Raw genomic sequence first — 24,434 nt, 5'->3', positions numbered from 1 at the left:
AAATGCATATAACTTAATGTTAACATGCTTATTGTTTATTTTTATCAATCTGTTTTTGAACTTATAAATTAACGCACCATTACCTTATTAAACTACAATGAAATTACATTTCATTCATTAATGCATAACAAAAACAATGTTTTTACTTTGGTGGTGGGATTAATTTTTTCAATTTAAACCTCAAAAGCAATTTTTATTTAATTTGATTTATTTAAATTAGCTAAAGATGTAATTTAAAACTTAAAGTTAATAGTGTGGTAGCATGTTTTATTTGTTCTACATTTTAAATAGCTATATAACTTAATCTATATTAATACTTTATAAAAAATGTTGTCATTTTTCTTTTTAGTGAAATATACGATTTTACTTCACCCTCTACTTTACATATGGAAACAGTTACAGTGCTCAACTACAGAGGAAACATTACAGTTTTCAACACATCTTAATACTTACATTACAAATATCGCCTTAGACGTCATATCTAAATGAATTGAACACTTTCATTATCCTCCACTGTTGCCTAGAATCAGCACATAACACATGTATTTAGACCTGATCATACAATTTTTAAGCATTCCTGAAAATTAAATATTCAGTTCTGACAACATTCTGATCAATCGCTGAATCATTCTTTCGTCAGGTACTGCATGAGTGGCTCCCAGAAATCTGTTGGGTGATATGAGAAGGGTAGTCTTGTGTTATATATTTTTGTGATGTTTTTTGCAGTAAATTAAGACAGTTAACCCAGTTTTTGAACTTAGGAGCCAGGTGTTTGTTCCTGTCTTACCACCACCCTCTACTTGGCCAGTACATATGCTGTTGGTTCATGAGTGCCTATGCAAGAGTGTTAGGCAAGTGGATGTCAGGAGACTGAATGTACTCCAGGCCAGCACTAAGCGCCATTTTGAGCCATCCATAGGCTAGGCCATGCAAGCAATCTTCTTGAACTGTGTTTTATTTTGTGTTTTTAAGAGAGCGGCGAGCATTATTTGTGCTGCCATATAAATGTGCAGCTGATATCTTACATGGTACCAGTGGAAATCATGTTAGGTCTGTGATACACACTAATACTGCACATAATCAGACATTGTAAACCTACCTCTATCATAAGTGAAAGCCATTGGCCCCCAATGTAGTCTAGGCTGACGCCAATACCTTTTATTCAGGGGGAGTTGTATTTTAATGAAGAGGTAGAGTAAGCAGGGCAAAATGACTATGTTGATGATAGCTATCCTGCCCACTATGGATACCAGGCAGGATTGCCATTGGCAATCAGCATAATCTTGTATTTTAATCAGTGCTGGTCTGTAGTTTTCCTTGATAACTTTATCAGTGTCTCTTTAATCCCCAATAAAAAGACTGGTTCTTTACACCATTCCAGAGTGTGGAGGCACCTATTCCGGTCTCCTCGGGATTGCGCTAGTGGGTCTGTAAGTACGGTTACACCACTGCATGTACCGCAAGCCTTAGCACGTGTGCGGCAAATAAAACACTCATGCCTTATTTTTGCCACCACTTCACTTTCTCAGGCTTTTTGGTCCTGAAAAAAGCCTCCCCAATATTTTTCTGAGGCTGAAACATGTCGACCAGTAGGATAATGATGAGCAATTACTAGTCTTTCTTTTATCCCTCCTTTTTAACCATATCCTGGGCCGCTGGGAATAAAAAGATGGTCAGTAAGGAATCCCAGAGATATTTTTAATTACACCTCCTTTTGAGCACCACTCACACCAACACAATAAAAAAACGCTCCGCTGTAACTCAGGCGTTTAAGCACAGCTGGGTAGCACTCGGCTACCCAGTTGGGAACCCTAGGATGATGCATGCCACCAACTCGGTTGGTGGTTGAGGGTTTTTCTTACAAACCTAAGTGGTTCCTGGCACTCCAACAATCACTTTAGCCAAGAACTTTGTTTCAAAATTAATCTAAGAGGGGCCTGTAAGAGACAGAATGTAGGGACTTCCTGGGCTTCAAAATAACTGTACTGATCACTTCTCTCAAGGTTGGAGGCGACCTGCTACACTCATGAGTTTGGTCAAATACCGCTAATAAGCGGGGGCTAGGATTTCCGCAAACACATTATAAAATTCACACTAAATCCATCCTACCATGTTGCTTTACCCAATGAAGACTGTCTCTGGTTTAGCATGGAAAAAGATGGAGGATGAGGGCACCCGCTCCAAAGAGTGGAAGTGAATTGCTTCCATTCCTGTCGCTAGGGGGCGGAGAGTCATATACTGAAATGAGGAAGATGGAGACAGACAGAGCTACCTTTAGAAATTCCATGAAGACATTGTTAGCAAAGGGCTGCTAATTAGTTCATCCTGAGCACTGCCATTTAGTTGTTGTGAGCGGTAGCACTCATATAGCAGCAACCATGTGCCATAATTTCCCCTTTTCCCACTCACCTCACGCTTGGTCCATTGATGCCTGCCTCTCAGGGATTTTCCTAGTGAACTGCCTGGTCCTCCTGTGGCTATGAGCCATCTTCCAGCCCAGTCTTCTTCCTAGATTCCAAGATGACTGCCCCCATCCCAGCTCACATACTATCCCAAACAGTTATGGAGGTGTCTTTTCATTTTGTTTCCATTTCCTGTGTTCAGCCTATTTAAAAGGGAGGTTCTTTCTGACTTCCAGTGCGTCACAATGCTTTGAGCATTCTCGTGGTCTCTCTCACTCCTGGATTCAGCTTTTGCTGTTCTTCAGTCTCCAGCTTTTCCTTTTCTTTGTAATTCATTATTCTGAAGGCCTGGTCTTCGCAGTTTTGCAGTCTGGCTTTTCCATCTTGCCATTTGACTCCTGACAACAACATCTGGAAGCTCCATCTTCTTAGGCAGCTTTTTGCCTGTTGGATTTTTTCCTTCTGGAGGGTACTTTTCTGCTGGGCGCTCACAAGTATCATCCATAACGTGGCTACTGGAAGGGGTCACCCTTAACTCTGGCATACCAAGACCTGGATGAGCAGACATCCAACTTGCTTGAAGGACATTGTCAGACGTCTTACTCGTGACATTGGTAGACAGTAGGGTTGAAAGGTGGTACTGCAGTTTGTTGTTCCGAAGTCTCTAGGATTGGCCTGTCCTTATGTATGACCTTCATTACTGCTTCAAAAAGGCTGATGACAGCCAGTGACAGAAAACTGACACTGCATTGTGCCGGTGGGATGGGTTCTACTGCTTTGAGACATACCCAGTGCCACATGTTGTGAGAAGCATCATTTTGACACAGGCTGTGTTTCGAGGGCAGCCTGAGAAACACTTGAAAGGGTAACCAACTCAAACTGGTTCTGACATTTGATACAGTGTGTCCAGATTCCTTGTATGGAAAAGGTGTCTAAACTGAGATCCGATCAACACCACTTTAGCACCAAATTCTTCTTGAGCGAGGAAGGGTGTGTTCCTCTTTGTGCTAAAAAAAAAAACTTGTGTAAATAGGGATGGTGTATAATTCATGCCTATGCCACAGAATAGAGGGGGACTGCAACAGCTACAGTCACCAATGTGGGAAGAGAATACTGAATTGGGAGGGTGCAGCACACTGCAAATGCAACCATGGATAAATCTGTATTGGCTAACCTAATTCCACTGTGTACTATTTTGTTTTTTAGTGACAAAGTGCTTGCATTTACAAACAGACATACACAGGACTGGACACTAAATTATTGTGTCTGTTGATTGTGGAGGTCTGTGCTCTTGACCCCCACACTGAGAAGTCTAGGACGGCTCGTAATTCTGAGTCAGGTGCAGAAAGGCTTGTATTAGGCCCAGTTTACAAAGCCATATTAGGAAGGACCCTAGGATACCAGCGGAAAACTAGCTCAGTCAGGATGGTTGGGGCCCAGTAGCCTCGGTTTATCTCTAATTCCTGAATGGAGTCTGACAGTCATTTTCCTAGGAACTTTCGTATGACCAACTGATGACTGCTTGCTTTTCACTTCCCAACGATAACCACCTGAATGAAGTCTGCAGGCCCTCCTTGTTATATTAATTATTATTTGAAATGCTCAACAAGTTCTAGGGATCCAGCTTGTGGGTGCTGTATACAACTAGTAAATAAGAAAAAACTAGAAGCGGGTGTCCACAGTTAGCTAGAGCACTAGCATCAGAAGTAATAAATGTGGTTGGAGAAGCCACAGTGAAAAGAGAGGTCTGGAGTAGGAAGAAGGGAAGGCGATTTGGTGGTGGGAATATAAAGTATGAAGGCGAGATAAGCAAGATGAGAAGAAATGTTCAAGGAGGAATGGAGATGCAGCAAGGTAGTCCTTGTACAAAAAATAACAAACAAGTTTGATGTAGTGATATTCGTGTTAGGCTGGTCTTTATGCCAGATAAGCAATGAATTGTTCTGGGGGTCTTTGTGGCGGTAGCTCTGGAGATGTTAATTGGCTGTTATGTTTGCTGGTTGTTGATCAGTTTGAGATCCTGGACTCTGCCTTTGGGCTTGTAGAATTCAATCTTCTTACATGCATATTATTGTAGTGTGTGAAGTATAGAGGAGCTGTGGTCTGTAGTTAACACAAATGTTCAAGTCTATCAATATCAATTCCTTAACAAAGTCCATTATTTTGTGGGAAAAACTACTTTTAGTATTTATAAAATTGATCAGTTCTCTCAAGTAAGTGTAAAATAATTATGTCTAAAATCTCGAATTAGCCTTAGCCAAAAACTAGCCTTAATGCCAAAATGGGGGCATAATTGGAAGACAGGTATACCATCAGAAAAATGATGTTATGTCTCTTATTGCAATGGCATTCACTCTCCTACCCTTCATTTTCTTACCATTCATGGGGGTAACACTGACACAGAGAAAAAGTTAAAAAGTGCTGAGTCCTGATGTTCTAATAATACCTGTTGGCAAACCAAGATGTAGAATTCTCACACCAACTGGCTTGTGAAAGTGCGTGAAATTTCGATTCGACGCATGCACAGACATATTGCATTGCATATTTTATTCTCACAGGAGTTGTAAAATGACCAACCTAATGAATATTAATTAGGCAGGGTGCAATTTGTGATCTCTGTAACTGGGATGGAGACTTCCAAAATATAGTGGATCGCCATCCCTACATTTTAATTCCTGAATGATGAGAAACTTTTTTTTGAAGCAACACATGATCTTTAAGGGAACAGTTCCACTGTGGGATTGGTATTCAACCCCAGCATGAATAACTAAACAGTGCTTCTGACCATTTAGTTCTGCCAGGCCTCCTGCAGTGCCTGAACATTGGGCAGTTACTATAAAGTACAACACAAATGCTTCTCTTTGCTTTACTATCAGGCACCTGGGTCAGATCAATGATATGCTTCTGAGAGAAAACGAACAAATGGAAGTGTCACAACTGAAGCCTTTGCTGCTACCTCGGTAAACACTGACCAGTCTTGCCATGCTATTATGCTCTAAATGGGCGAACAATATTAGTGAGCATGTTTTGGAAGAGCGACTAGATACCTAGATGTCACAGGTTTGATATCAGTGTTCTGACAGAAGGCAGCTGGGGAGAGAATGAATGAATACATGACTCCTGGGAAGGCAAGAAGGGTTTGACGAGAGATTGGGTACGGGCGGAGGGCGAAGGAAGGTTTGCTTAATGGGTTCATGGACCAAGCACATTGGAGGTTATAATAGCAGCAGGGCAGGATCAGCCTCCCCTTCACATGATGCTAACAGGAAGTGTGTGCTGCATTGGAGAGCATGTGGTTCTCGCACAGGAAGAGGTAATACGCGACAACTAGAAACTAAGTGGACATCTAAAAGGATTTTAAAACATGTTTTTCACTTCCAAAATGTCCATAGCACTGCTAAATTTACACAAGATAGCATTCCACAAGAGATCACACATATTAAATAAACTGAATTCTTAACATCTAGCAAATGTCACATCTCGGGAGTCAACTGCTGCCCACATTGAAAGTGCAAGCAACGAGAAGAAATGAAGACATTTTTCCTTGCTACAGCCCTCTTGGGTAGGCGCATCATTATGGTGCAAACCCTGGTTTATTGCCTTTAGTAAATCTGGGTTTACATCAAAAAACACAGGTGGGTGCAAATGAATCGCCATGCTCCCCACATGTAACACCAACACGACACAGTGTAACTGAACACAGAGCAAGGTACTGCTTTGTATTACTTTCTTTATACAGTACCACAGAAGATGATGCAGAATTGGCCCTTAGGTGGCTTTGGAAATCTCGACTAATATTTTGTGCCACTGCTGCACCAAAACAATGATGCAACCACAATGCAAAATGTTAGCAAATATGGGCTTTAGGTCCTTTAATATAGTAAAATAGGATGGAATGTAAGATGGTGATGAAAAGCTTTGTGATCAGCTCCCCATGATTCATTCTCTCACCACAAACTGGTTCATGATGTCATTTTACAAGGGGGTGCTCACGGAGAGTGTACAGAACAAAAATTTATAGGTGGTGTTCCCATCAATAAAATGTAATCACCTCAGAGATCCAAGTGACATCATAGAGAACTCGAGTTGTGCAGTCATTGTCTGTGAAGTTACTTGGAATCCCATGGTTAAAAAAGCACATAATTGAAGGGAACTCATCTATAATTGTATGTATTCTATATGCAACATCTCAATTTCAAGCACACAATCCTCCCATGTTTAGAATACCTGGGGTGTATTATAAGTAAGGTGCACTGTCCCTGTTTGCTCTGAGGAGAACCTTTATCTTAGGTGTATTGGGCACACACAGGGAATGTGTGTCCTATTTTTTTTTTTTTTTTGTATTCCTCATATACCAGCAGATGGGAAAGGCAATCCAGATGGGGAAGCCCCCTCCCCTCAACCCCCACTAGATAAAATACGGTTCCGATGTTAAGACCCTGGGGGAGAGAGAGAGGGGGGTCTAACCCCTCTAGCATTTTACTGTTTGATCTGTCCACTCCAACGTTTACTCACTGAGAGGCCCATTGACGATGTTAGAGATTGAGCCCCAACAGTGCCCAGGTAAAATCATCGGAATACTTTCATCATCTGTTCCGCCAGGCCATTAAGGGTGCCCATACCTTTGCTTCACTAGAGGGATCACAGGCAATATCTGACTCACAAGTGAACATAATGTGTTTCAAGCAATCTGAAAATATAGGTGCCTTCTCGTTTTTCCACGCCCTACATATTTCTCGCCTTGCTAACAACATAGTATAGAAAATAAATTTAGAATCAATGGCACATAATTGATAATTGTTAACTAACCCAAACAAGATTGTCTTTGTATTTATGGTAAATTGTATATTTAATACTGCTGCAATGAATTCGTCTAATCTAGCCCAATATTGCGCCAGAAAGGGACACTCCACAAACATATGTATGTCATCAGCGGCGAGAAATCTACAACGAGGGCACCGATGTTCTAGGTTGGTGAATCTTGCAAGTTTCTTGGGCGAGATATATACTCTATACAGGGTAAGCAGATGGTTCCTTTTAAGTGCAGCTGGCTTAACCACAATGTGTAGCATTGTGAAGGAATCCTCCCACAACTCCTTAAGATTATTATGATCTAAATCAACCTGTTCACCCCATATTTTTAGGAGTTCGATCTCCGGAACTTCTTCTTCTCCCATCATAGCCCAATACCAAAATGCCAACTCTCTTTTCCAGGTCCCTTTCCTGTTTACCTGGTCAAAACTTGGATTAGATGTACAGGACACCGGCGCGAGAGTAGCCCACCAACCTGATAGTTGATAATACTTGAACCTGGTGAGAGAACCCTCCGTCAAGGTATAGAGAGAATCCCAGTCAATAAGCTGTGTATCCTTTAGAAGGTCTCCCCAGTGTGTAATACCGGCCAACCTCAAAGGGCGGGCTAGCTGATCCTTTAAACACTCTGGGGTCCCTGGTGAGTCCCAGATCGGGGCCTGGGGAGCATAGTAGGGGATTCCCAGCTTTTTCCTGGAAAAAACCCAATTTTTTAGGGCAGCTATCAGAATCTTTAATCTAACTTTTTTTAAAAACCTGGGATCTCCAAATTTGAACAGAAAATATTCCTGGCCCTGGGGTAGACTGTGTAACAAAGCCTGAAATAGGAAGCCTAAAACAGTAGTATCTGCCTTATCTGCCATTCGTCTGAAGTTTTTTAATTGGAACGAATGACAGTAGATAAGTAAATCTGGAAGGGCAAGGCCTCCAAATTTTAATTTTCTCGTCAATTTTTTTCCATGATATTCTCGGCGATTTAGTGTTCCAAATAAATGAACCTATTTTTCCCTGCAATTTAGCTATATCTTTTGGGTCGAAAGTTAACGGGATAGAGTTAAATAAAAAGGTAATTTTCGGTAAAATAGTTATTTTTATGAGGTTCACTCTGCCAAATATGTTAAGCGGGAGACCAGACCAACGTTGAAGAAGATGACAAATTTCCTTATAAATTCTATCAAAGTTTATTTTAGTTGTCTGATTTATATCTTGAACTAGATGGATTCCCAGATATCTCATCTTAAGTTTAACAGCCGGATATTCTTTAACCGGGTTCCACTGCATAGACTCGGTTTTGTCTCTATTTATTTTATAACCAGAAATTGCTCCAAAGTCTTCTGCCCATGCAAAGAGTCTAGGGATGGCCTCTTCTGGGTTCGATGTAAACATTAAGAGATCGTCCGCATAAAGAGCAAACTTCAGCTCCAAACTCGCGATCTTAAAAGGTTTGAAGGTCGAGTCTGATCTCAACTTAATAGCAAAAGGCTCGATATACAAATTAAACAAAAGAGGGGAAAGGGGACATCCCTGTCTGGTACCACGAAATATGTGTACCCAATCGGTAAGAAAACCATTCACTAAAATTTTGGCTTTGGGACTAAAATATAAGGATCGAATCGAGGCTATAAAGTTCGATGGCATACCAAATGCAGCTAATGTTTCCCAGAGATAGGACCAACTGACTTGGTCGAAAGCCTTTGCGGCATCAATGGCCACAATAGTTAAGGGAGACTTTTCATTAGTCGCTACATCTATGGCAGCAATGGCCTGAAATGTAAGTTCGTTTAGCTGCCTACCCGGCATGAAGCCTCTTTGATCACTGTGGACCACTGATTTAATGACCTTGGCCAATCTCGCTGCCAATACGCCCGCAAAAATGTTATAGTCAGTATTCAGCAGCGAGATTGGCCGATAGGATTCCACGATCAGAGGGTCCTTATTAGGTTTTAGTATTAGAGTCACTGTTGCCTCGGACCATGTTTGTGGCACAGCCTCGCCGGAGAGATGTATTTTATTGAATAAAATTGTAAGGATTGGCACAATTGATTCTAGATTATTTTGATATGCCTCAACTGGGAGGCCGTCCGGACCCGCTGCTTTACCTTTTGCCATGCTCTTTAGTTGGTTGTAAACTTCACCCTCTTTGATTGATGAACTCAAAAAGACCCTATCTGCTTCTGTGAGATGTGGTAAGACTAGTTGGTTAAGCCACTTTTCAGCCTTCTCCGAAGAGAAATCTCCTTGTTCTGCATACATCTTCGACATATATTTATGGACTTCTTTTGATATCTCATGGTTGTTATAGGTCAAGGTCCCTGAGTCTTGTAAAATCAAACTCCCAATTTGGTTCTTAGCTTGATCTGTTCTGGCCTTCCAGGCCAAGAAACGACCACACTTCTCACCATAAGAGAAATTACTTAATCTGCTAGCATTCCATCTTTCCTTAATGGCTTTATCGAGGAGCGCCTGATATTCTGCCTTTAAGGAATTTAACTTGTTCAATAATATATCCGCATTAGGATATTGCATTAGGGAGGCAAGTTGAAATTGTTGTTCTTTCAACTTAATTTTTATAAGGGAGTCCGCTTCAGCTTTCCTTTTATCCCTGTTTCTCTTAACCGTGAGTGTGGTTATTAATGCCCTCATAAAGGACTTAAAAGCCTCCCATACAATCTGGGCACCCGCTGAACCACAGTTGAATCTGAAATATTCTTCGAACTGTGTGGATAGTTGCAATTTTACTTAGTCTATTTGTAATAGTGACCTATCAAGAGTCCACCTTCTCAGTTGTACTTAGAGATTCATGCCAGAAGAAACAATCTGAAATTTTTGAAGATCCCTGAAGGAATAGAGAATGGTGATGTAAAGTCCCTGATATGTAAACTATTGAGAGAGGGGGTTTTAAAAGATAGACCAGATATCGATCTGGAAAAAAGAGATCCAGCAAGCCCAGAGAGATCCATTTAGACAACATCCAGACAGGAAGGCTCCAAGGAAGATCCTGGTTAATTTTCTCTCTTTCCCAATTAAGGAGTTGATTCTAGGGCGAGCTTTGAAAGACACATCATTGCATATCAACTCCGTTAAATATTTAATACGTTCTGATGTGGGCAGTGCTACAGCCCAGAGACAGTGGGATTTGGGCTCTCGGATGTCCGATTTAAGAAGTCTGGGAGCACAGGTGATGATGAAGTTCCCCGCTTCCCTGAGAGTGGTATGGAGAAATAAGACTCACAACCTCTCCTCCGTTCAGGAGGTTGATACCTTTATATCTCACATGAAGGAGGTTCAATAGAGGCTATCACACTAACAGTGACAATAGCGACATATCACAAAAACACCAACTTATAACACATGCAGAATATGTGGGAAAAAAAAAAAACAAGCATAAAATAAATTAAATGAAAAAAAAAAGAAAATATAAACTAAAAAAAATGTGTGTGTAGATATAAGGGATTACATAATGGCATTAAGGTTATTGGGTCACTGGCTAAGTAAAATATATGTAATTGTGAGTGGTGGGCTCCGTATGGAGAACGGGGCCTTTCAAATAGGCGCTTTTTATCGCCATGGTATCTGTGGGGGGGTTCCTCAGGGTGGGTGGTGGGCGGTGGAGGGGGTGGAGGGGGGGATAGGGTGGGTGGAAAAAATAAAACATTCTCTCATAGAGCCAGCAGTATGAGTTGTAGCAAATCATTCAATACTTCCTTAGTAAGTGGATAAGTTTCTTAATGGATATTGTCTGGTGTATAGAAAAACCTATTCTCTGGAATGATGAATTCCCTAAATAAAACTAAAATAATCAGCTGGAATGTGAATGGGTTGAGAGATGGGAGGAAACTTAATAGAGTCTGTGAATTTTTGAAAAAATCAGGCGCCCATATATGCCTTCTACAAGAGACCCACCTGGAGTCTCAAGAATGCAAGATTGCCTTTGAGAAACAAAACTGGGTTCAGGATCTTCTGTGCTCTCGCCAAAGTGGAAGCACAAGAGGGGTCGCAATATTAATTCGGGTAAACAGTAAAATTGGAATAGAGAATTATGATACGGATACGTCAGGCAGATGGCTGTCCGCTCTGTTAAAAGTAGATAGTTTTCCCCTGTCATGTGCTGTCTATTATGGCCCTAATCAGGATAGTCCGGAACATCTGGCCAATTTGAAGTCATCTCTTTTCAATCTAAAGCTTTCAATTACCTTAAGCCGGCATTATCTCGGGTCTGTTTCAACTCTCCCCCCTCCCACCCCCCACCCCAAGTAAAATGGATTTGGAAATGATTAGCAAATTAAGTCCTGTGAATTCCAGGTAGCACATAATCCTGTGCTAATGGGCTGAAGCGGACAACAGCGCATATGTTTTACATGTAATCTGCACTAAAGCCACCTGACCGGTTGTTTTCAAAAGCCTATTTTATTAACACCACCACCAATACCAATACCACCGCCGACAATACCACCGCCGACAATAGCATCACCACCAATACCATCACCAACGCCGCCACCACCAATACAACGACCACCACCACCAATACAACCATCACCACCAATACAACCATCACCACCAATACAACCATCACCACCAATACCACCACCAATACCACCAACACCAATACCAGCACCACCACCAATGCCACCACTACCACCAATACCACCACCACCCATACCACAACCACCCATACCACAACCACCCATACCACAACCACCCATACCACAACCACCCATACCACAACCACCACCACCAATACCACTACCACCAATACCACCACCAATAGCACCACCACTACCAATGCCACTGCCAATACAGATACCACCACTGCCAATACCAATGCCACCACCAATACCACCACCGATGCCACCACCACCAAAACTACCAGCACCAATACCACCTCCAACAATACCAATACCATCACCACCAATATCTACAATACCACCACCAATACCACCAACACCATCACCACCACCAATATCACCACCACCACCACCAATACCACCACCACCAATATCACCACCACCAATACCACCATCACCACCAATGCCGCCACCACCAATGCCGCCACCACCACTGCCAATACCATCACCACCACCCATACCACCACACCCACCACCAATACCACCATCAAAACCAATACCACCACTACCACCCCTAACACCAATACCACCACCACCAATATCACCAATACCACCACCACCATACAACCACCACCCCAATACCAACAATACCACCAATACCACCACCACCAATACCACCACCAATACCATTAATACCAATACCACCACTACCTCCAATACCAGTACCACCAATACCAATACCACCACCAATACCACCACCGATGCCACCACCACCAAAACTACCACCACCAATACCACCACTTCCAATGCCACCAAGACCACCACCACCAATAACAGGAGAGCATAAAATGGACACACTGGCCTGTTGTGCCCCAGGAGAACTTTATGCAATACGGTCCCAGGTTGACATTTATGTGATAGTAGTCTGCACAGGTCCAATGTGCACTGTACCAAGCATTAGTTCCAGTTTGTTTAGAGCTGGATTACTGGTTTTAATGATTAAAGGGCCAAAACGGATTCCTATCCTTGGATTCAAATTAGCTACGGGACTAATGAGGAAATGTATGACTCCTTTCTGAATAATATTTTTGTTATTTAAGGACAATTATTGTCATTTGGAGATTGCCAATTTTTCGTTTTTGTAGTAGCATGTCTTTTGGCGTTTTACATTTGTTGGTTTCAGCAATGTAACTTATCATCTAGATTGATGATTGTTTAATAGCACCCCTAATTTAACTCATAATCATACTAATTCGAAGAGCGAGCACATTGGGTATCCGAGGCACAAATGTTGTCCCTTAAGGTTAATGAGGAAAAACGTAAGATATATTATAACCATATAATTTAAAGTACTTGCCGCTAAAGCTTTCAAGTCCACATAGAAACTACAGATTTTTATTGGGCGCTGCACAAAAGCAAATAAGTAAGATTCGAGGCAGGGTGGGGGCTGGGTATAACAATAGGGGAGAACAGATTCAAAGCACTTCAGTATTGTCTCATTGAGTATGTAATACGGAAAACCATACCGAGGCTACTTAATTTAAACATGTATGTTGATGGAACTACATGATGCTTTTATTCAAAACACTTTCATTATTTGTTTCAACTGACAGCCTTCCAGCTCAAACAAATGGTCACAATAACTTCCTTGTCTATACCAGGGCTTATTAAGGTTATTTATCTCAAAGCCAGCGGGGGTCCATGCAGGTAAACGTGGTGGGGTGGGACGGGGAGGATGTTGACAGACGACGGAATAGGATTTTTTTTTTACATTTTCTGTATTCCGTCATCTGTCGATGCCTCCCGCCCTAACCCACCACGCTTATCGGCACGGACCACCGCTGCTTAAAACCACTAATCAAGTTCGGGGCAATAGACGTTAAGCTTCCTGGAAGTCTTATATTCACATAACAGTCTTGAGTACATTTGCTGAACTCTTTCTACAAGAAGAAATGTTGCAAGTTATTCGGAGCTCCGGTAAAAATTGAATGTTGCCTAATGCAGTACTCCCTAGGCACAGCGAAAGTCAGTGTTCCAGGATTTTTTACACTACTTCAACACTAGCACTGGAAACTAGAATCAAAATATGCTTGCTGTAATTTAGCGTACTGTAAAATACTCCAATTTGTGGAAAATGTCTTAAATACGCAGAGGGAAGGGATTACTTCTGTTCTTGTTGTAGCATGGCAGAGGTAAATTTACCAGAATACTCTTTACTGGAGGAGACAGCCAATGGAGTATTTAGCACTTCATTCACAAAATGGAGGCCTTCCAATTAAGACAGAACTCTGAAAAGACTTGTATTCTATACCAATGAAATGCATTCTTATAAAGCACCGCCTTAAGCAGTCAAGGAGTATCAACCCTAGCCTCCAACGCCACATTTTTTCATCCTGAAAAATTGATCACAATGATTTATAACTTGGCGACTAGTCATCTCAGAAAATGTTGGAGAGGTGTTATAGCGAGTGAAAAGAACCCATTGTATTAATTTTTCCGACAACATGCATCTTCAAGTTAAGATGCATCTTCTATCAGACTATCCAAAACAAGACAGACTTATGTAGGCAATGTCAAGAACTCAAGAAGATGATTAGATTTTGATAAACTGTTACCTGTGTGTGAGATATCAATGAATATAAGATTTCACTACAGATTATGGAGGAAACGGGGAATAAGGGAAGGAAAGGGAGACACACAAGTTGTTCTGGTATGGTCTCTGGGACACTGTCTAGGTCACCAGACTTGTCATTGTCCCAGTAAGCTAAGGGCACTACTGGAAGCTACAGGAAGCAATCTATACATTAATGACATTCAAAATGCAGTCTGCTCTTTCCCCTTCCAAAAGAGGAAGCAAAGACAGGATATTTCCATTTGGTAGACAGGGATCATGAAATATTGGTTAGCAGACTGGAGGAAAGGTGCTACCAGCGCAGAAAGGACACATTTAATGAAAAACTCCAATGAGGAGAACTTCGAAGAATGTAGGAAGTGGCTTTGCAAGTACCACAAATTCAAGAACAAAACAAAGGTCCGGTGAGTCAGCAAGTGGAAAATAACCCACCAATAAAGCTTGTTGCCAGGCACAGGCTGATAGAGGATGTCTTCTTAACCATTCCTCTGCCTATGTTGAACTGGAAGCAGAATACTAGTTCAGCTGCCGAAGAAGCCGAAAGACAATCCTAAGCTGCTGAAAAATTATCACCCCATTTAACTTCTCCCCTAGGCAGCCACCATTTTGGAAAGTTTTGTTATTTAGGAACTAAGGACGTTCATTAATTCATCCACATTTGTTCATCTATTGCAGGCTGGTTCCCACCCAGCCCACAGTACAGAAGCAGGGATGTTTTCTGTCCTTTATCATCAAGAATGGGAATTTGGTTTGGGACATTTGTCCACACTAGTTGTCTTCAATCTATTGACCATCTTTGATACGGTTTACCATGCAATTTTGTTGGATCATCTGAAGGCAGTCACTCTACCATGTCAGGTTCTGTGTTGGATATCCTCCTTCCTTGGGGGCTGCACACATCCTTCCTTGGGGGCCTTACACAGGAAGTGTAGTTAAACCCGTTTTCATCTTCTAAGACCCATGTCACCTGTGGGGTCCCCCAGGGTTCAGCATTATCTTCTTTGCTGTTTAATGTTTACATCTGCCTGTTGATCTCAGCCCTGGCTAGCTGTGGTTGTAGATTCTGCAACTATGCTGATGGCCCTCAGCTCACGTTCCACCTCAGAGTACTGCCCAATCCCATTAGGGATTCCAATCTACCCTCAGTTAATTTAGAAATTGATGGGTACCCACTCTCTCAAGCTGAATGCTGATAAGAGTAAGCTGGTTATTCTCAATCACAGGACGGACCCCTAGGCCAACATCTGACCCTCTGAGCTCAGTGCCCCGCTTGTCCCAGTGGCTTCTGCCAAGAGCCTGGGTGACATGGTAGACAATCAACTGTCAATGATCCACCAGATCATGATAGTCACAGTAAAGAGAGTATTGAAGCAGTAATTGAGTCCCACTTGGACTATGCAAACTCTCTGTATTTGGGTCTTCCTGCAAATTCTTTACATAAAGTACAAATCATTCAAAATACACCAGTTATGATAATCTGCAAACTGCATATAGACATGCGCATATCTCTCCTGCCTTAATTAAGCTTCACTGGCTCACCATCAAATAAAGAGCTCTATTTAAAACGGCTTGCATTATTTACAAATACATTCCTGACCACGTTCTAGCCTTTATAACAAGCAGAATTAAGAGATCTTACTACTTGAGCGCTTAGAGACTCTCTTGCTAACCAGCGGAGTATCCCTTGGTTCAAGTGACAAACAGCAGGGGGCAGGATCCTCACTCTCCTGACTACCATTTGATGGAACCCTCTCCCTTCCAATGGAATCTGACTTCCTGAGGATCAGAAAGCTTTTGAAGGCCTGGCTATTTAAGCAAGCTTTTGAGTAGCCTGAGCCCTCTCTTCTTTCCCTACTGGTTGTCACAGCGCCAAGAAACATCAGGGTATACGTGCACTCTACATGTTTTCCATAACATAACAAACATAACACTCAGCGCCATTTTAAAACAGGTGAAAAAATGTTGTGAGCAATTGTCAATCTTACAATTTTGGGGAAAGGGAACCACTGCAATAGAGTCTGCCTCCCGAGGGTTTGATTCTCCAGGTTGCCGGGACCACCAATTGTGAAAGAGATGGAGCTGCTGAAAGGTTTGGTACTAATGTTTTTTTAGGTCCCTTAGCTTTGCACAAGTGTTTAGTATTGTATTTGGGCATGACAGTAAGAAACTAACCACCTTGGTCGGACAGCACCATTGAAGGACATCATCAGACAGCAGATCAAAAGGTGTACGAGTGAAAACAATCAAATAGGTCTTATTTTTCTTACAAATGCACTGACAAAATACTATTAGATCAAAGTGTTTCGTTGGAATAGTGTTTGATAGTTGTTGGGTAACTCTGTATGTGTTGCGCCTAGCTGTCCTACGAAGAAAATAACGGAGAAAACTCTTGGGCGTCAACAATAAGGAACCAGTGAGTAGTATTCCGTTTCTTAGCAGAGATAAGTTTTATCTTCAAAGAGCAGTGTTATAAAAAGGAGTTGGAAGATGAGGTTTGCACTGAAGGTACTTTTGACAATGGGCCGTGTTTTCGCTTATGTGCATGCATGTCTTTGGTTTGTGAACAAAAGCAGCACATCCAACACAATGTGATTCAGACACCAACGTTAGACAAATAAACTTGCAAGGGTAATTTTTGAATAGCCTGCCATAAAGACAAACATTACAAACTTCCTAAACAAAAAACCAAACCAGCAACTGAAATTTCATCATGTCAGTAAACTAAATATTTCAGCGAATGCACATTGACTATTACAACCTACATCATGGTCTTCCACAAATTAACAAAAGGACTCCTTAAGCACCTTCAACAACGAGAACACAAAGGGGAAAAGAAATGCTAGGGCCTTCATGGAGGGCCCATCCAAGCAATGCCAAGCCATGAAAAAACCTTGAAAGTCAATGGCAGATGTGGCTCACTGAAAGCACATTCTCTAAATACTACTTATTCCATTAAAATCTTGTAACGATTAGTAACATGAAGCTCCTAGACAGCTAAGCTGTTTGGAGACACCTAAAAACTAGAATTCATGCATTCTCAATCTATGTACCCTGGATCAGGAATAGTATTTCTGTTGACATCAAAATTGCTCTGACACCCTTGCAGTTCAGGAAGAAACTGAAAACTCGTTGTCAGGGAACATTGTCTCCCTACACACTAGAATGACTTCATTGTCTGGTGTTGTTCCCTAAGCTCTGGCCCTTCTTCAGCACTCTGTGGCTTGCAAGCAATATTGTGCAATATAATACACACACACTTCATGTGCTGTTCTGAATACACAAGCCTAACAGCACTAAGCAACTTGGTGGTGGTACAATGCAATATTCCATCTTATAAAAGGAATTTGAATGACTAATATATTTAAGTACTTACCATATGAATCCATCCATGTCTGAGTTCAGAGTCAAGATTTTGTGTCGACAGCCCCATGAAATTATAATCCTTTTATTAAATCCATTTTGTAAAATAACCCTGAAATCAAATAAACATATAGTAAATTGTGGGTACTGCAAGTATATCTAAGTTTTCTTTAACCATAGTGACAAAAGTTCAAAATATATTTGCTTATTCCACATAACCCACATTTCTGTATCAAGCAGACAGTCCTTAAGGCACAGTTTAGATGCATTGTTTGCCAAGTCACAACAGTCCTATGTATGCACAGCATCTGCATTTCGACCCAGCCATGCCTTTAATGTTGTTTATGCTATACATTGATATATTAATCTGGCACAATGAAAAGTGGTCCCTCGCAAACAGTTTCGGAAATCATGCATTTTTATCACGGTTATTGAGTCAGAATGAATTCTGTAAATGCTTGTAAAAGCTGCTGTTGCAGAGATCAAAGCCGGAACATAACAGGTTACCTCAGTCTCTGAATTTGCATTTACAAAATGCCAGTATTGTGACACCTGATCGAAGGTGCAAGTAAAACATTGTAACCAGCATTGGCAATAGATCTGCTCAAGAATGAAAGTGTTTTGTGTGTCATTGATGAGTTTAGGCACTCAGTAGCTCATTATTAATGCACTCTGCCGCTCATCTTTGCACACATGCATCCCTTCATCTGTCCATTGACTCATTCTAGAATTCACCCTCTGACACAACTTCAATAAAACACATACAAACTCAGCAGCACTTGTAACAAATTTAAAGGATAGAAGTGGATAAATGAAAGGATGCTGCCGTCTAAACATGGGGGACGTATGTTTGCAACAATGAAACTAAACATAGAAGCTGGTGTACGCCTTGTAGAGGTATTGTACATATCTTGTACATATCTTTCCAGCAGAGCGGCCATGTTAGGTACCAACCTCTTGGACATCCTGGAATGATTAAACAATTTTACACTATGGACAACTGGATCCTCTAATGGTTGCCTGATTTAGAGGCAGTGGCCCGGAGGGATGCTGTGTACTGCAGATGAAATGAAGAGCAATCTGTTAGCACTGCCTGGAGAGCTGAAGTATGCGCTTAAGAAACGAAAAATTAAACTGGAAAAAGGAGAAGCAAATAATTTAAAAGGAGCTATAAAAAGGAGAAAACTGAAAACTAAAGGACTGGCCAACCAGCCCTGACTCTGAAGTGCACTCCTTGTCAGGTGGATGTGTGAATGTGATCAGAACGTGACATTATTTACAGGGCAAGAGAGCCAATGTCTTATGTGGACTGAACCATTACTCTATGCAATACAGGGTCATGAATGGAAGCAGAGTGTAAATTACACTCAGACAGACCAATGGCAGAAGATGGCTGAACCAAAGGCCCTCTTTGTTTCTATTATGATTTATTTATACATGACATGAATGTATTATTTAATTATTTTTTTTACCAGAAGATCCTAAAGATAGCTATGCCCGCTTATTCCGAAGAGATTCTAGCAAGAATTATTACAAGGCAAATCTTGGACCATATGGTTTGTCCTTCCCTACAAAGGTAATCTGAGATTTCATGTAACAAAATACCTTTACTTTAAGCTTTAATACAATCCCCCCTTAAAAGTCTATTGACTTTAACATATGATTTTCACATTTAATATCCAAGGCCTACTGCCTCTGTTGTAACTTTTCATAATACACATACCAGACCTATGCAATCTGAAATATTTTTTCACGGTGAACTAATCAGGCCTAAAACGGTTATCATTGGCTTGTCACCATGATCAACTCAGACCTCTTGCATTGAGCTTAAGACAAACTGGTATACAGACATAACATTACAAATGTATACAAAATTACTGTGGGCAAAGCAAAATACTATTTCTCCTAAAAGGCCTTAACAAGGATTCACACAGTGCAAATCTTCTATACCGACAGTTCGTTGGAGGGGTTAACCAGTACCAAAACCCTTGCCTAATACAGTGATCTGTGAGATTCCACGTAACAAAAAACTTATCTGTTGGCTTTAATAAAGAGTAGTAACAATTCGCCCTAAAATTCCTTTTGATTGTAACACCAATATGTCCGGCCTAGTGCCTTTAGCGTAACTTTCAATTATAGCCAAGGCTTATAGCCTTCATCATTGGGTTGTCCTCATAACCAACTCAGACCTACTGTGTAGGTCTTAAACCTCCTACAAGGCAACCATCCGGTATATGGCAATGAAATACAAGTATGTACATTACAGTTGTCAAAAAATACAAAATCCCTACTAATAGAGCCTAATAACTTTAACCTTAGTGCAAATCTTCTATCCCCATGGTTTGTTCGGGTTGGCCACCAACACCTAAGCCCTTGCCTACTCGGCAAGATTCCACGGTAACAAAATATCTGTCAAAGCTTTGTCATACCCTTTCATTATAAATAGATTATAGATATGAAATCAGACATAACTTTTCCCAGTGACCCAATAAGTCATTTAGAGGCACCTCATCAAGCCTGCATTTTTAGATACCCAAATAGCGAATTTTACCGATTCCCTATTTGGGAATCACAAAATTTTATGCATGTAGGAATCACAAAAAATTTCCAATTCCTTAACATTACCCAATAGCGATTTGGAAATTGCGAATTGCTGTTAGGTAATTTGACTCCACTCATTCCTAAGGGCATACAGGCCCCTAAGAATAAATGGTATTGCATTCGCTAATTGGGATTACCAAATTGGTAATCGCAAATAGTGAATGCAAATCCAAGGGTGACTGGTGGCCTAAGGGCCCCCCTGAAGCACACCCACAAAAAAAGGTAAGTGTGCACATGTAAAGCACACACATGCCCCAAGGTCATGTGTGCGCTACATGTCACTTTGAAAAATGCATTTTTGTGCATTTTTCAAAGCATGCACATATTACCATCAACTTGAAGTTTATACTAATTAGCATTTCCTAAATGCACAGTTTGTATTTAGGAAAGGCTACATGTATCGGCATTAGGGAATCGCAAATTGTAATTCCCTAATTGCATTCGCAATTTAGGTAATCTCAAATAATTGGGATTACCTAAATTGTGAATGCCAAAACCTGCATGTATAGGAAAACATATTTTTCCATTCGTAAATGGCCCATTTGCGAACGGGAAAAAATTTACACAATTACAGTTGGCAAAACAAACAACCCCTCTCCATAGCGTCTAACCATAATCAACACAGTTTACTTATACTGATAGGGTTTGTGAGAGTTGGTGCCAACACCAAAAACCTTGCCTTCCATCATAATCTGCGAAATTACATGTAACAAACTAACTTTCTAAAGCCTGTACCAAAGTGTGATAATTAATTATTGGAAGCCTACTGGCTTTATCACCAAAAAAATTCCAAGTTTACTGCCTTTGTCGTACCTTTTCATAATAATCAGACCAGACTTACGGCTTCTTGCATAACTTTTCCCTGAGCATCAATCACGCCTATAGCTGTATTCACTGGCTTGTCAGAATAACCAACTCAGGCATACTGTGCAGAGAGTAAACACTCCCAGAAGGCAACCACCAGGCATGTAGTTTTAAAATTACAAATGTGTACAAAATTAAAGTTTGCTAAGCAAAATACTATCCTAAGAGAGCCTAAGAGGAAAATTATAATGTATACCTTCTATCCCCTCAGTTTTTTGAGTAAGTCCCCAACACCAAATCCTTAGCTAATACAGAAATCTGTGTGGTTTCATGTGAAACAATACATGCCTGCAGGTTTGGCACAGTGCTGTAACAATGCATACTTAAATACCTGTTTCCTTTAACAAATTATTTTCACACTAAGGGCCGATTCCGGTCGGAAGGGCTCTGAACGATGGTCGGAGCCCTTCCGAACGAAACGGAACGTGTCGGCTGGATTCCTTTCTGACCAAGCCATTCTGATGGGCTCAGTCGGAAAGGAATCCAACATGGATTTCCGGATTGCGGACGATAGGCTCGGAGAGCCCGTCTGCCGTCCGGAAATCCCTCAGTACTCCCCCGGCTGCCTCTTTGCGACCGAGGGAGTACGATGGCAGTTTTCCACTGCCTTTTCGTACCGGTCTCTCCGGCGCGTAAAGGCAGTCGGAAACTGTCTTTGGGGGCCCCCAGTAGGGCCCCCATGGGTGCGAGGCTGCAGAATGGCGGCCTGGGGGCACCTATAGTGCCTCTCTGTGGATCCCTGCACCCGGTAGCAGGCACCTTGGGGAGCCGGCCACAGGGTGCAGGGATGAACTGCACCAATGCTTTTCACAATGCAAGCACACATTCCGCTCGGAATGCATTAATATTAGCATTAGTATTAATATAAGACGTCATTAAATAAATTCATAAGCCCAAGCACCCCCAAACACAAGCTAACAAATTCTACTTTTTTGTATGTTTGCATAGGACAAGAACAGCTGGTAAACATGTAAATGCTAAATAACTGCAGCAGTGTCTGCAAATGCCTGTATGTCAGTCCTGTGGGTGGGAGCTTTTGCAAAGACAGTAACTGAGAAACATTTATTATCAGAACTGCATCCAATATAGGTAAGAGAATGGTACTGAGACTTTAAGAGGAGAAGTATAATCTAGACATTTGAGGTTACTTGGTAATAATGTATTGAGTTATACTCTAATCTATACATTGTAATGATCCCCCACGATGCCTTTTTCTCGTTTGTCTGATTTCCCTTTTGTGTTATCTTTGCTCCTTCTTTATCTTCATGCCAACATGTTGGATGTATTGTACTCAGTTGATTATTATAGAAATAGGCATTGTATTTTTGCATACTTTGAAGTATTTCTTATTTAAACTCCTTTTCTCCTCATGCAATGTTTCTTTTGAGAACAGCTATGCACATGATAAATCTAATAGATATAAAAAAAGAAAGAACAACTATTTGTTGACTAATTACGTTTGATCCTACTACCTAATAGTACTTAACAAACAGTTAATTGATAAAAGTGGAAACTGAAGGTTTGGCATGGCATGTTGGGGGAATCCCCCTGATGTGCACTTTGTGAAATAGAATAGATTAATTCTTGCACAGTTTGAGTTTCCAAAGAGTAACAAACAGATATATGTGATCTTGAAATGCCAATTACTTATATAAATAAGCTGCTTTTGTCTACTAAAGAACCAAGGGTCAGATGTACTAAACACTGGTCACAAAGTACTGGTTGCAATGTGCAACCAGTAATTTTGTGACTAGTGTGGTATTTTGAGAACTGACATATATTAATAGGCTGGTTTGCAAAATACTATAATGGGTCATGAATATAAATAAGGTAAGTCATAATATGTGACCCACTACGATTCATTGCCTTCAAAGTGATGGTGGCCTGCTGGGGTAAGCATACCATCATGTCTCTGATTGCTTTTAAATAGGACAATAATTTTTGGGAAATACAGTCCAAGGAAAACAGGATGCATTTTAATAAAAAACCTGCAAAGCTTAATAAATATTTTTTAAGACATCGACCACTGCCTACTCCTAAAAATGTTTTTGTCAACATTCATATAGAAGAAGACTTCCCTTGGGAACCCCTTAATGATTACAAATGGTTTACAACTACCTTTCAGTAGTCTGTAAAATATTAATTTGTTCTCATACCTTTGATACTTTCCATTCTGAATCACTATTTGGAAGAGATGTCCTAAACACTCCACTTTCAAATACCTATTCGATATACAGCTACAAACCCAGATTTTGATTCTGTAAAGTGTTACTAAATTGCAAAGTGTGTTGGATACATAATAAAACAGATATTTTGTGAATCGGAGCCTTTGTGAGGTCAAAAAGCCTTAGCACATCTGGTCACTAGTGATTATAATAGGTATGTTCCAAAGTGATGAAAGGCTTGGAAGCTTAGTAAGGTGAAGATGACTGCATTATATCTTTTTAAGACTTGTGAGTGAATGAGTATGTTTATAGTAACTGCTCACTCTATAATTAGCAATGGGCATTGTGAACTGCAGAAGAAGTACTATAAACTGATTTAAAAACTCCAGACTATTTAGCCTAAAATCAGAGACTCTACATGCTGTATGAACAATGTGTTGTTTTCTTCCACTCGCAGTCTGTATGGGAAAACAGTTTTGTCAATAGGAACACTAACCCTGACAAGTGTTTTGTGTTATAGAATGAAGCCTGAATTTCAGGGTTGAAAAAGCCCTAGATTTTCTAATCTTAGATCTCTATGGTGATAATATATTTTGATTTTCATGAGATAGCATCGTATTGCTTCCAAGAGTCAACCAGCATCATTAAATTTAGATTACACGGTTACTGGGAACCAGTAGAGAGCCCCACAGCAGATGTGTGATCCCTTATTTCACTGACAGGGCAAATATAACATTTTGGATGATACGGTGTACAGTTTAAGTCACTAAAGAGAGAGTTACAATAGTTCATTTTAGTAGCACCTTGCCTCAGGTTTTGGCTTGGATGAACTGCCATTTTCCCTAGGATGAAGCTGAAAGAAGATGTCTTTCACTGTAGCGCTGGTATGTCCAGGCATGTAAAACTGAAGATTTATGAATCTCTATTCATAATGATATATTTATTCATTGCTGATTATCCAAAAAAAGAGATTCTCTTTCCTGTGTGGTTGGCACTTTTCATTGTTCTCATAAAGATGACTTCAACCATAACC

At 40.8% G+C, this 24,434-nt stretch overlaps 1 protein-coding gene across 1 annotated transcript in view; it reads right to left on the bottom strand.

The window, feature by feature from the left end:
- HRH1 (histamine receptor H1) overlaps positions 1–17,879 on the bottom strand; it is a 451,808-nt gene extending 433,929 nt beyond the window's left edge. The window contains exon 1 of the mRNA XM_085624865.1: positions 17,785–17,879. The gene's annotated coding sequence lies outside the window, so the exon portion shown is untranslated. The remainder of the gene's footprint in view (positions 1–17,784) is intronic.
- Positions 17,880–24,434: the final 6,555 nt, after the last annotated feature.

This window comes from Triturus cristatus, chromosome 9, assembly GCF_964204655.1.
Source record: "Triturus cristatus chromosome 9, aTriCri1.1, whole genome shotgun sequence".
NCBI lineage: Eukaryota > Metazoa > Chordata > Amphibia > Caudata > Salamandridae > Triturus > Triturus cristatus.
Note: the sequence above shows the minus strand (reverse complement) of the source record. Positions and strands in the feature narration are given on the sequence as shown.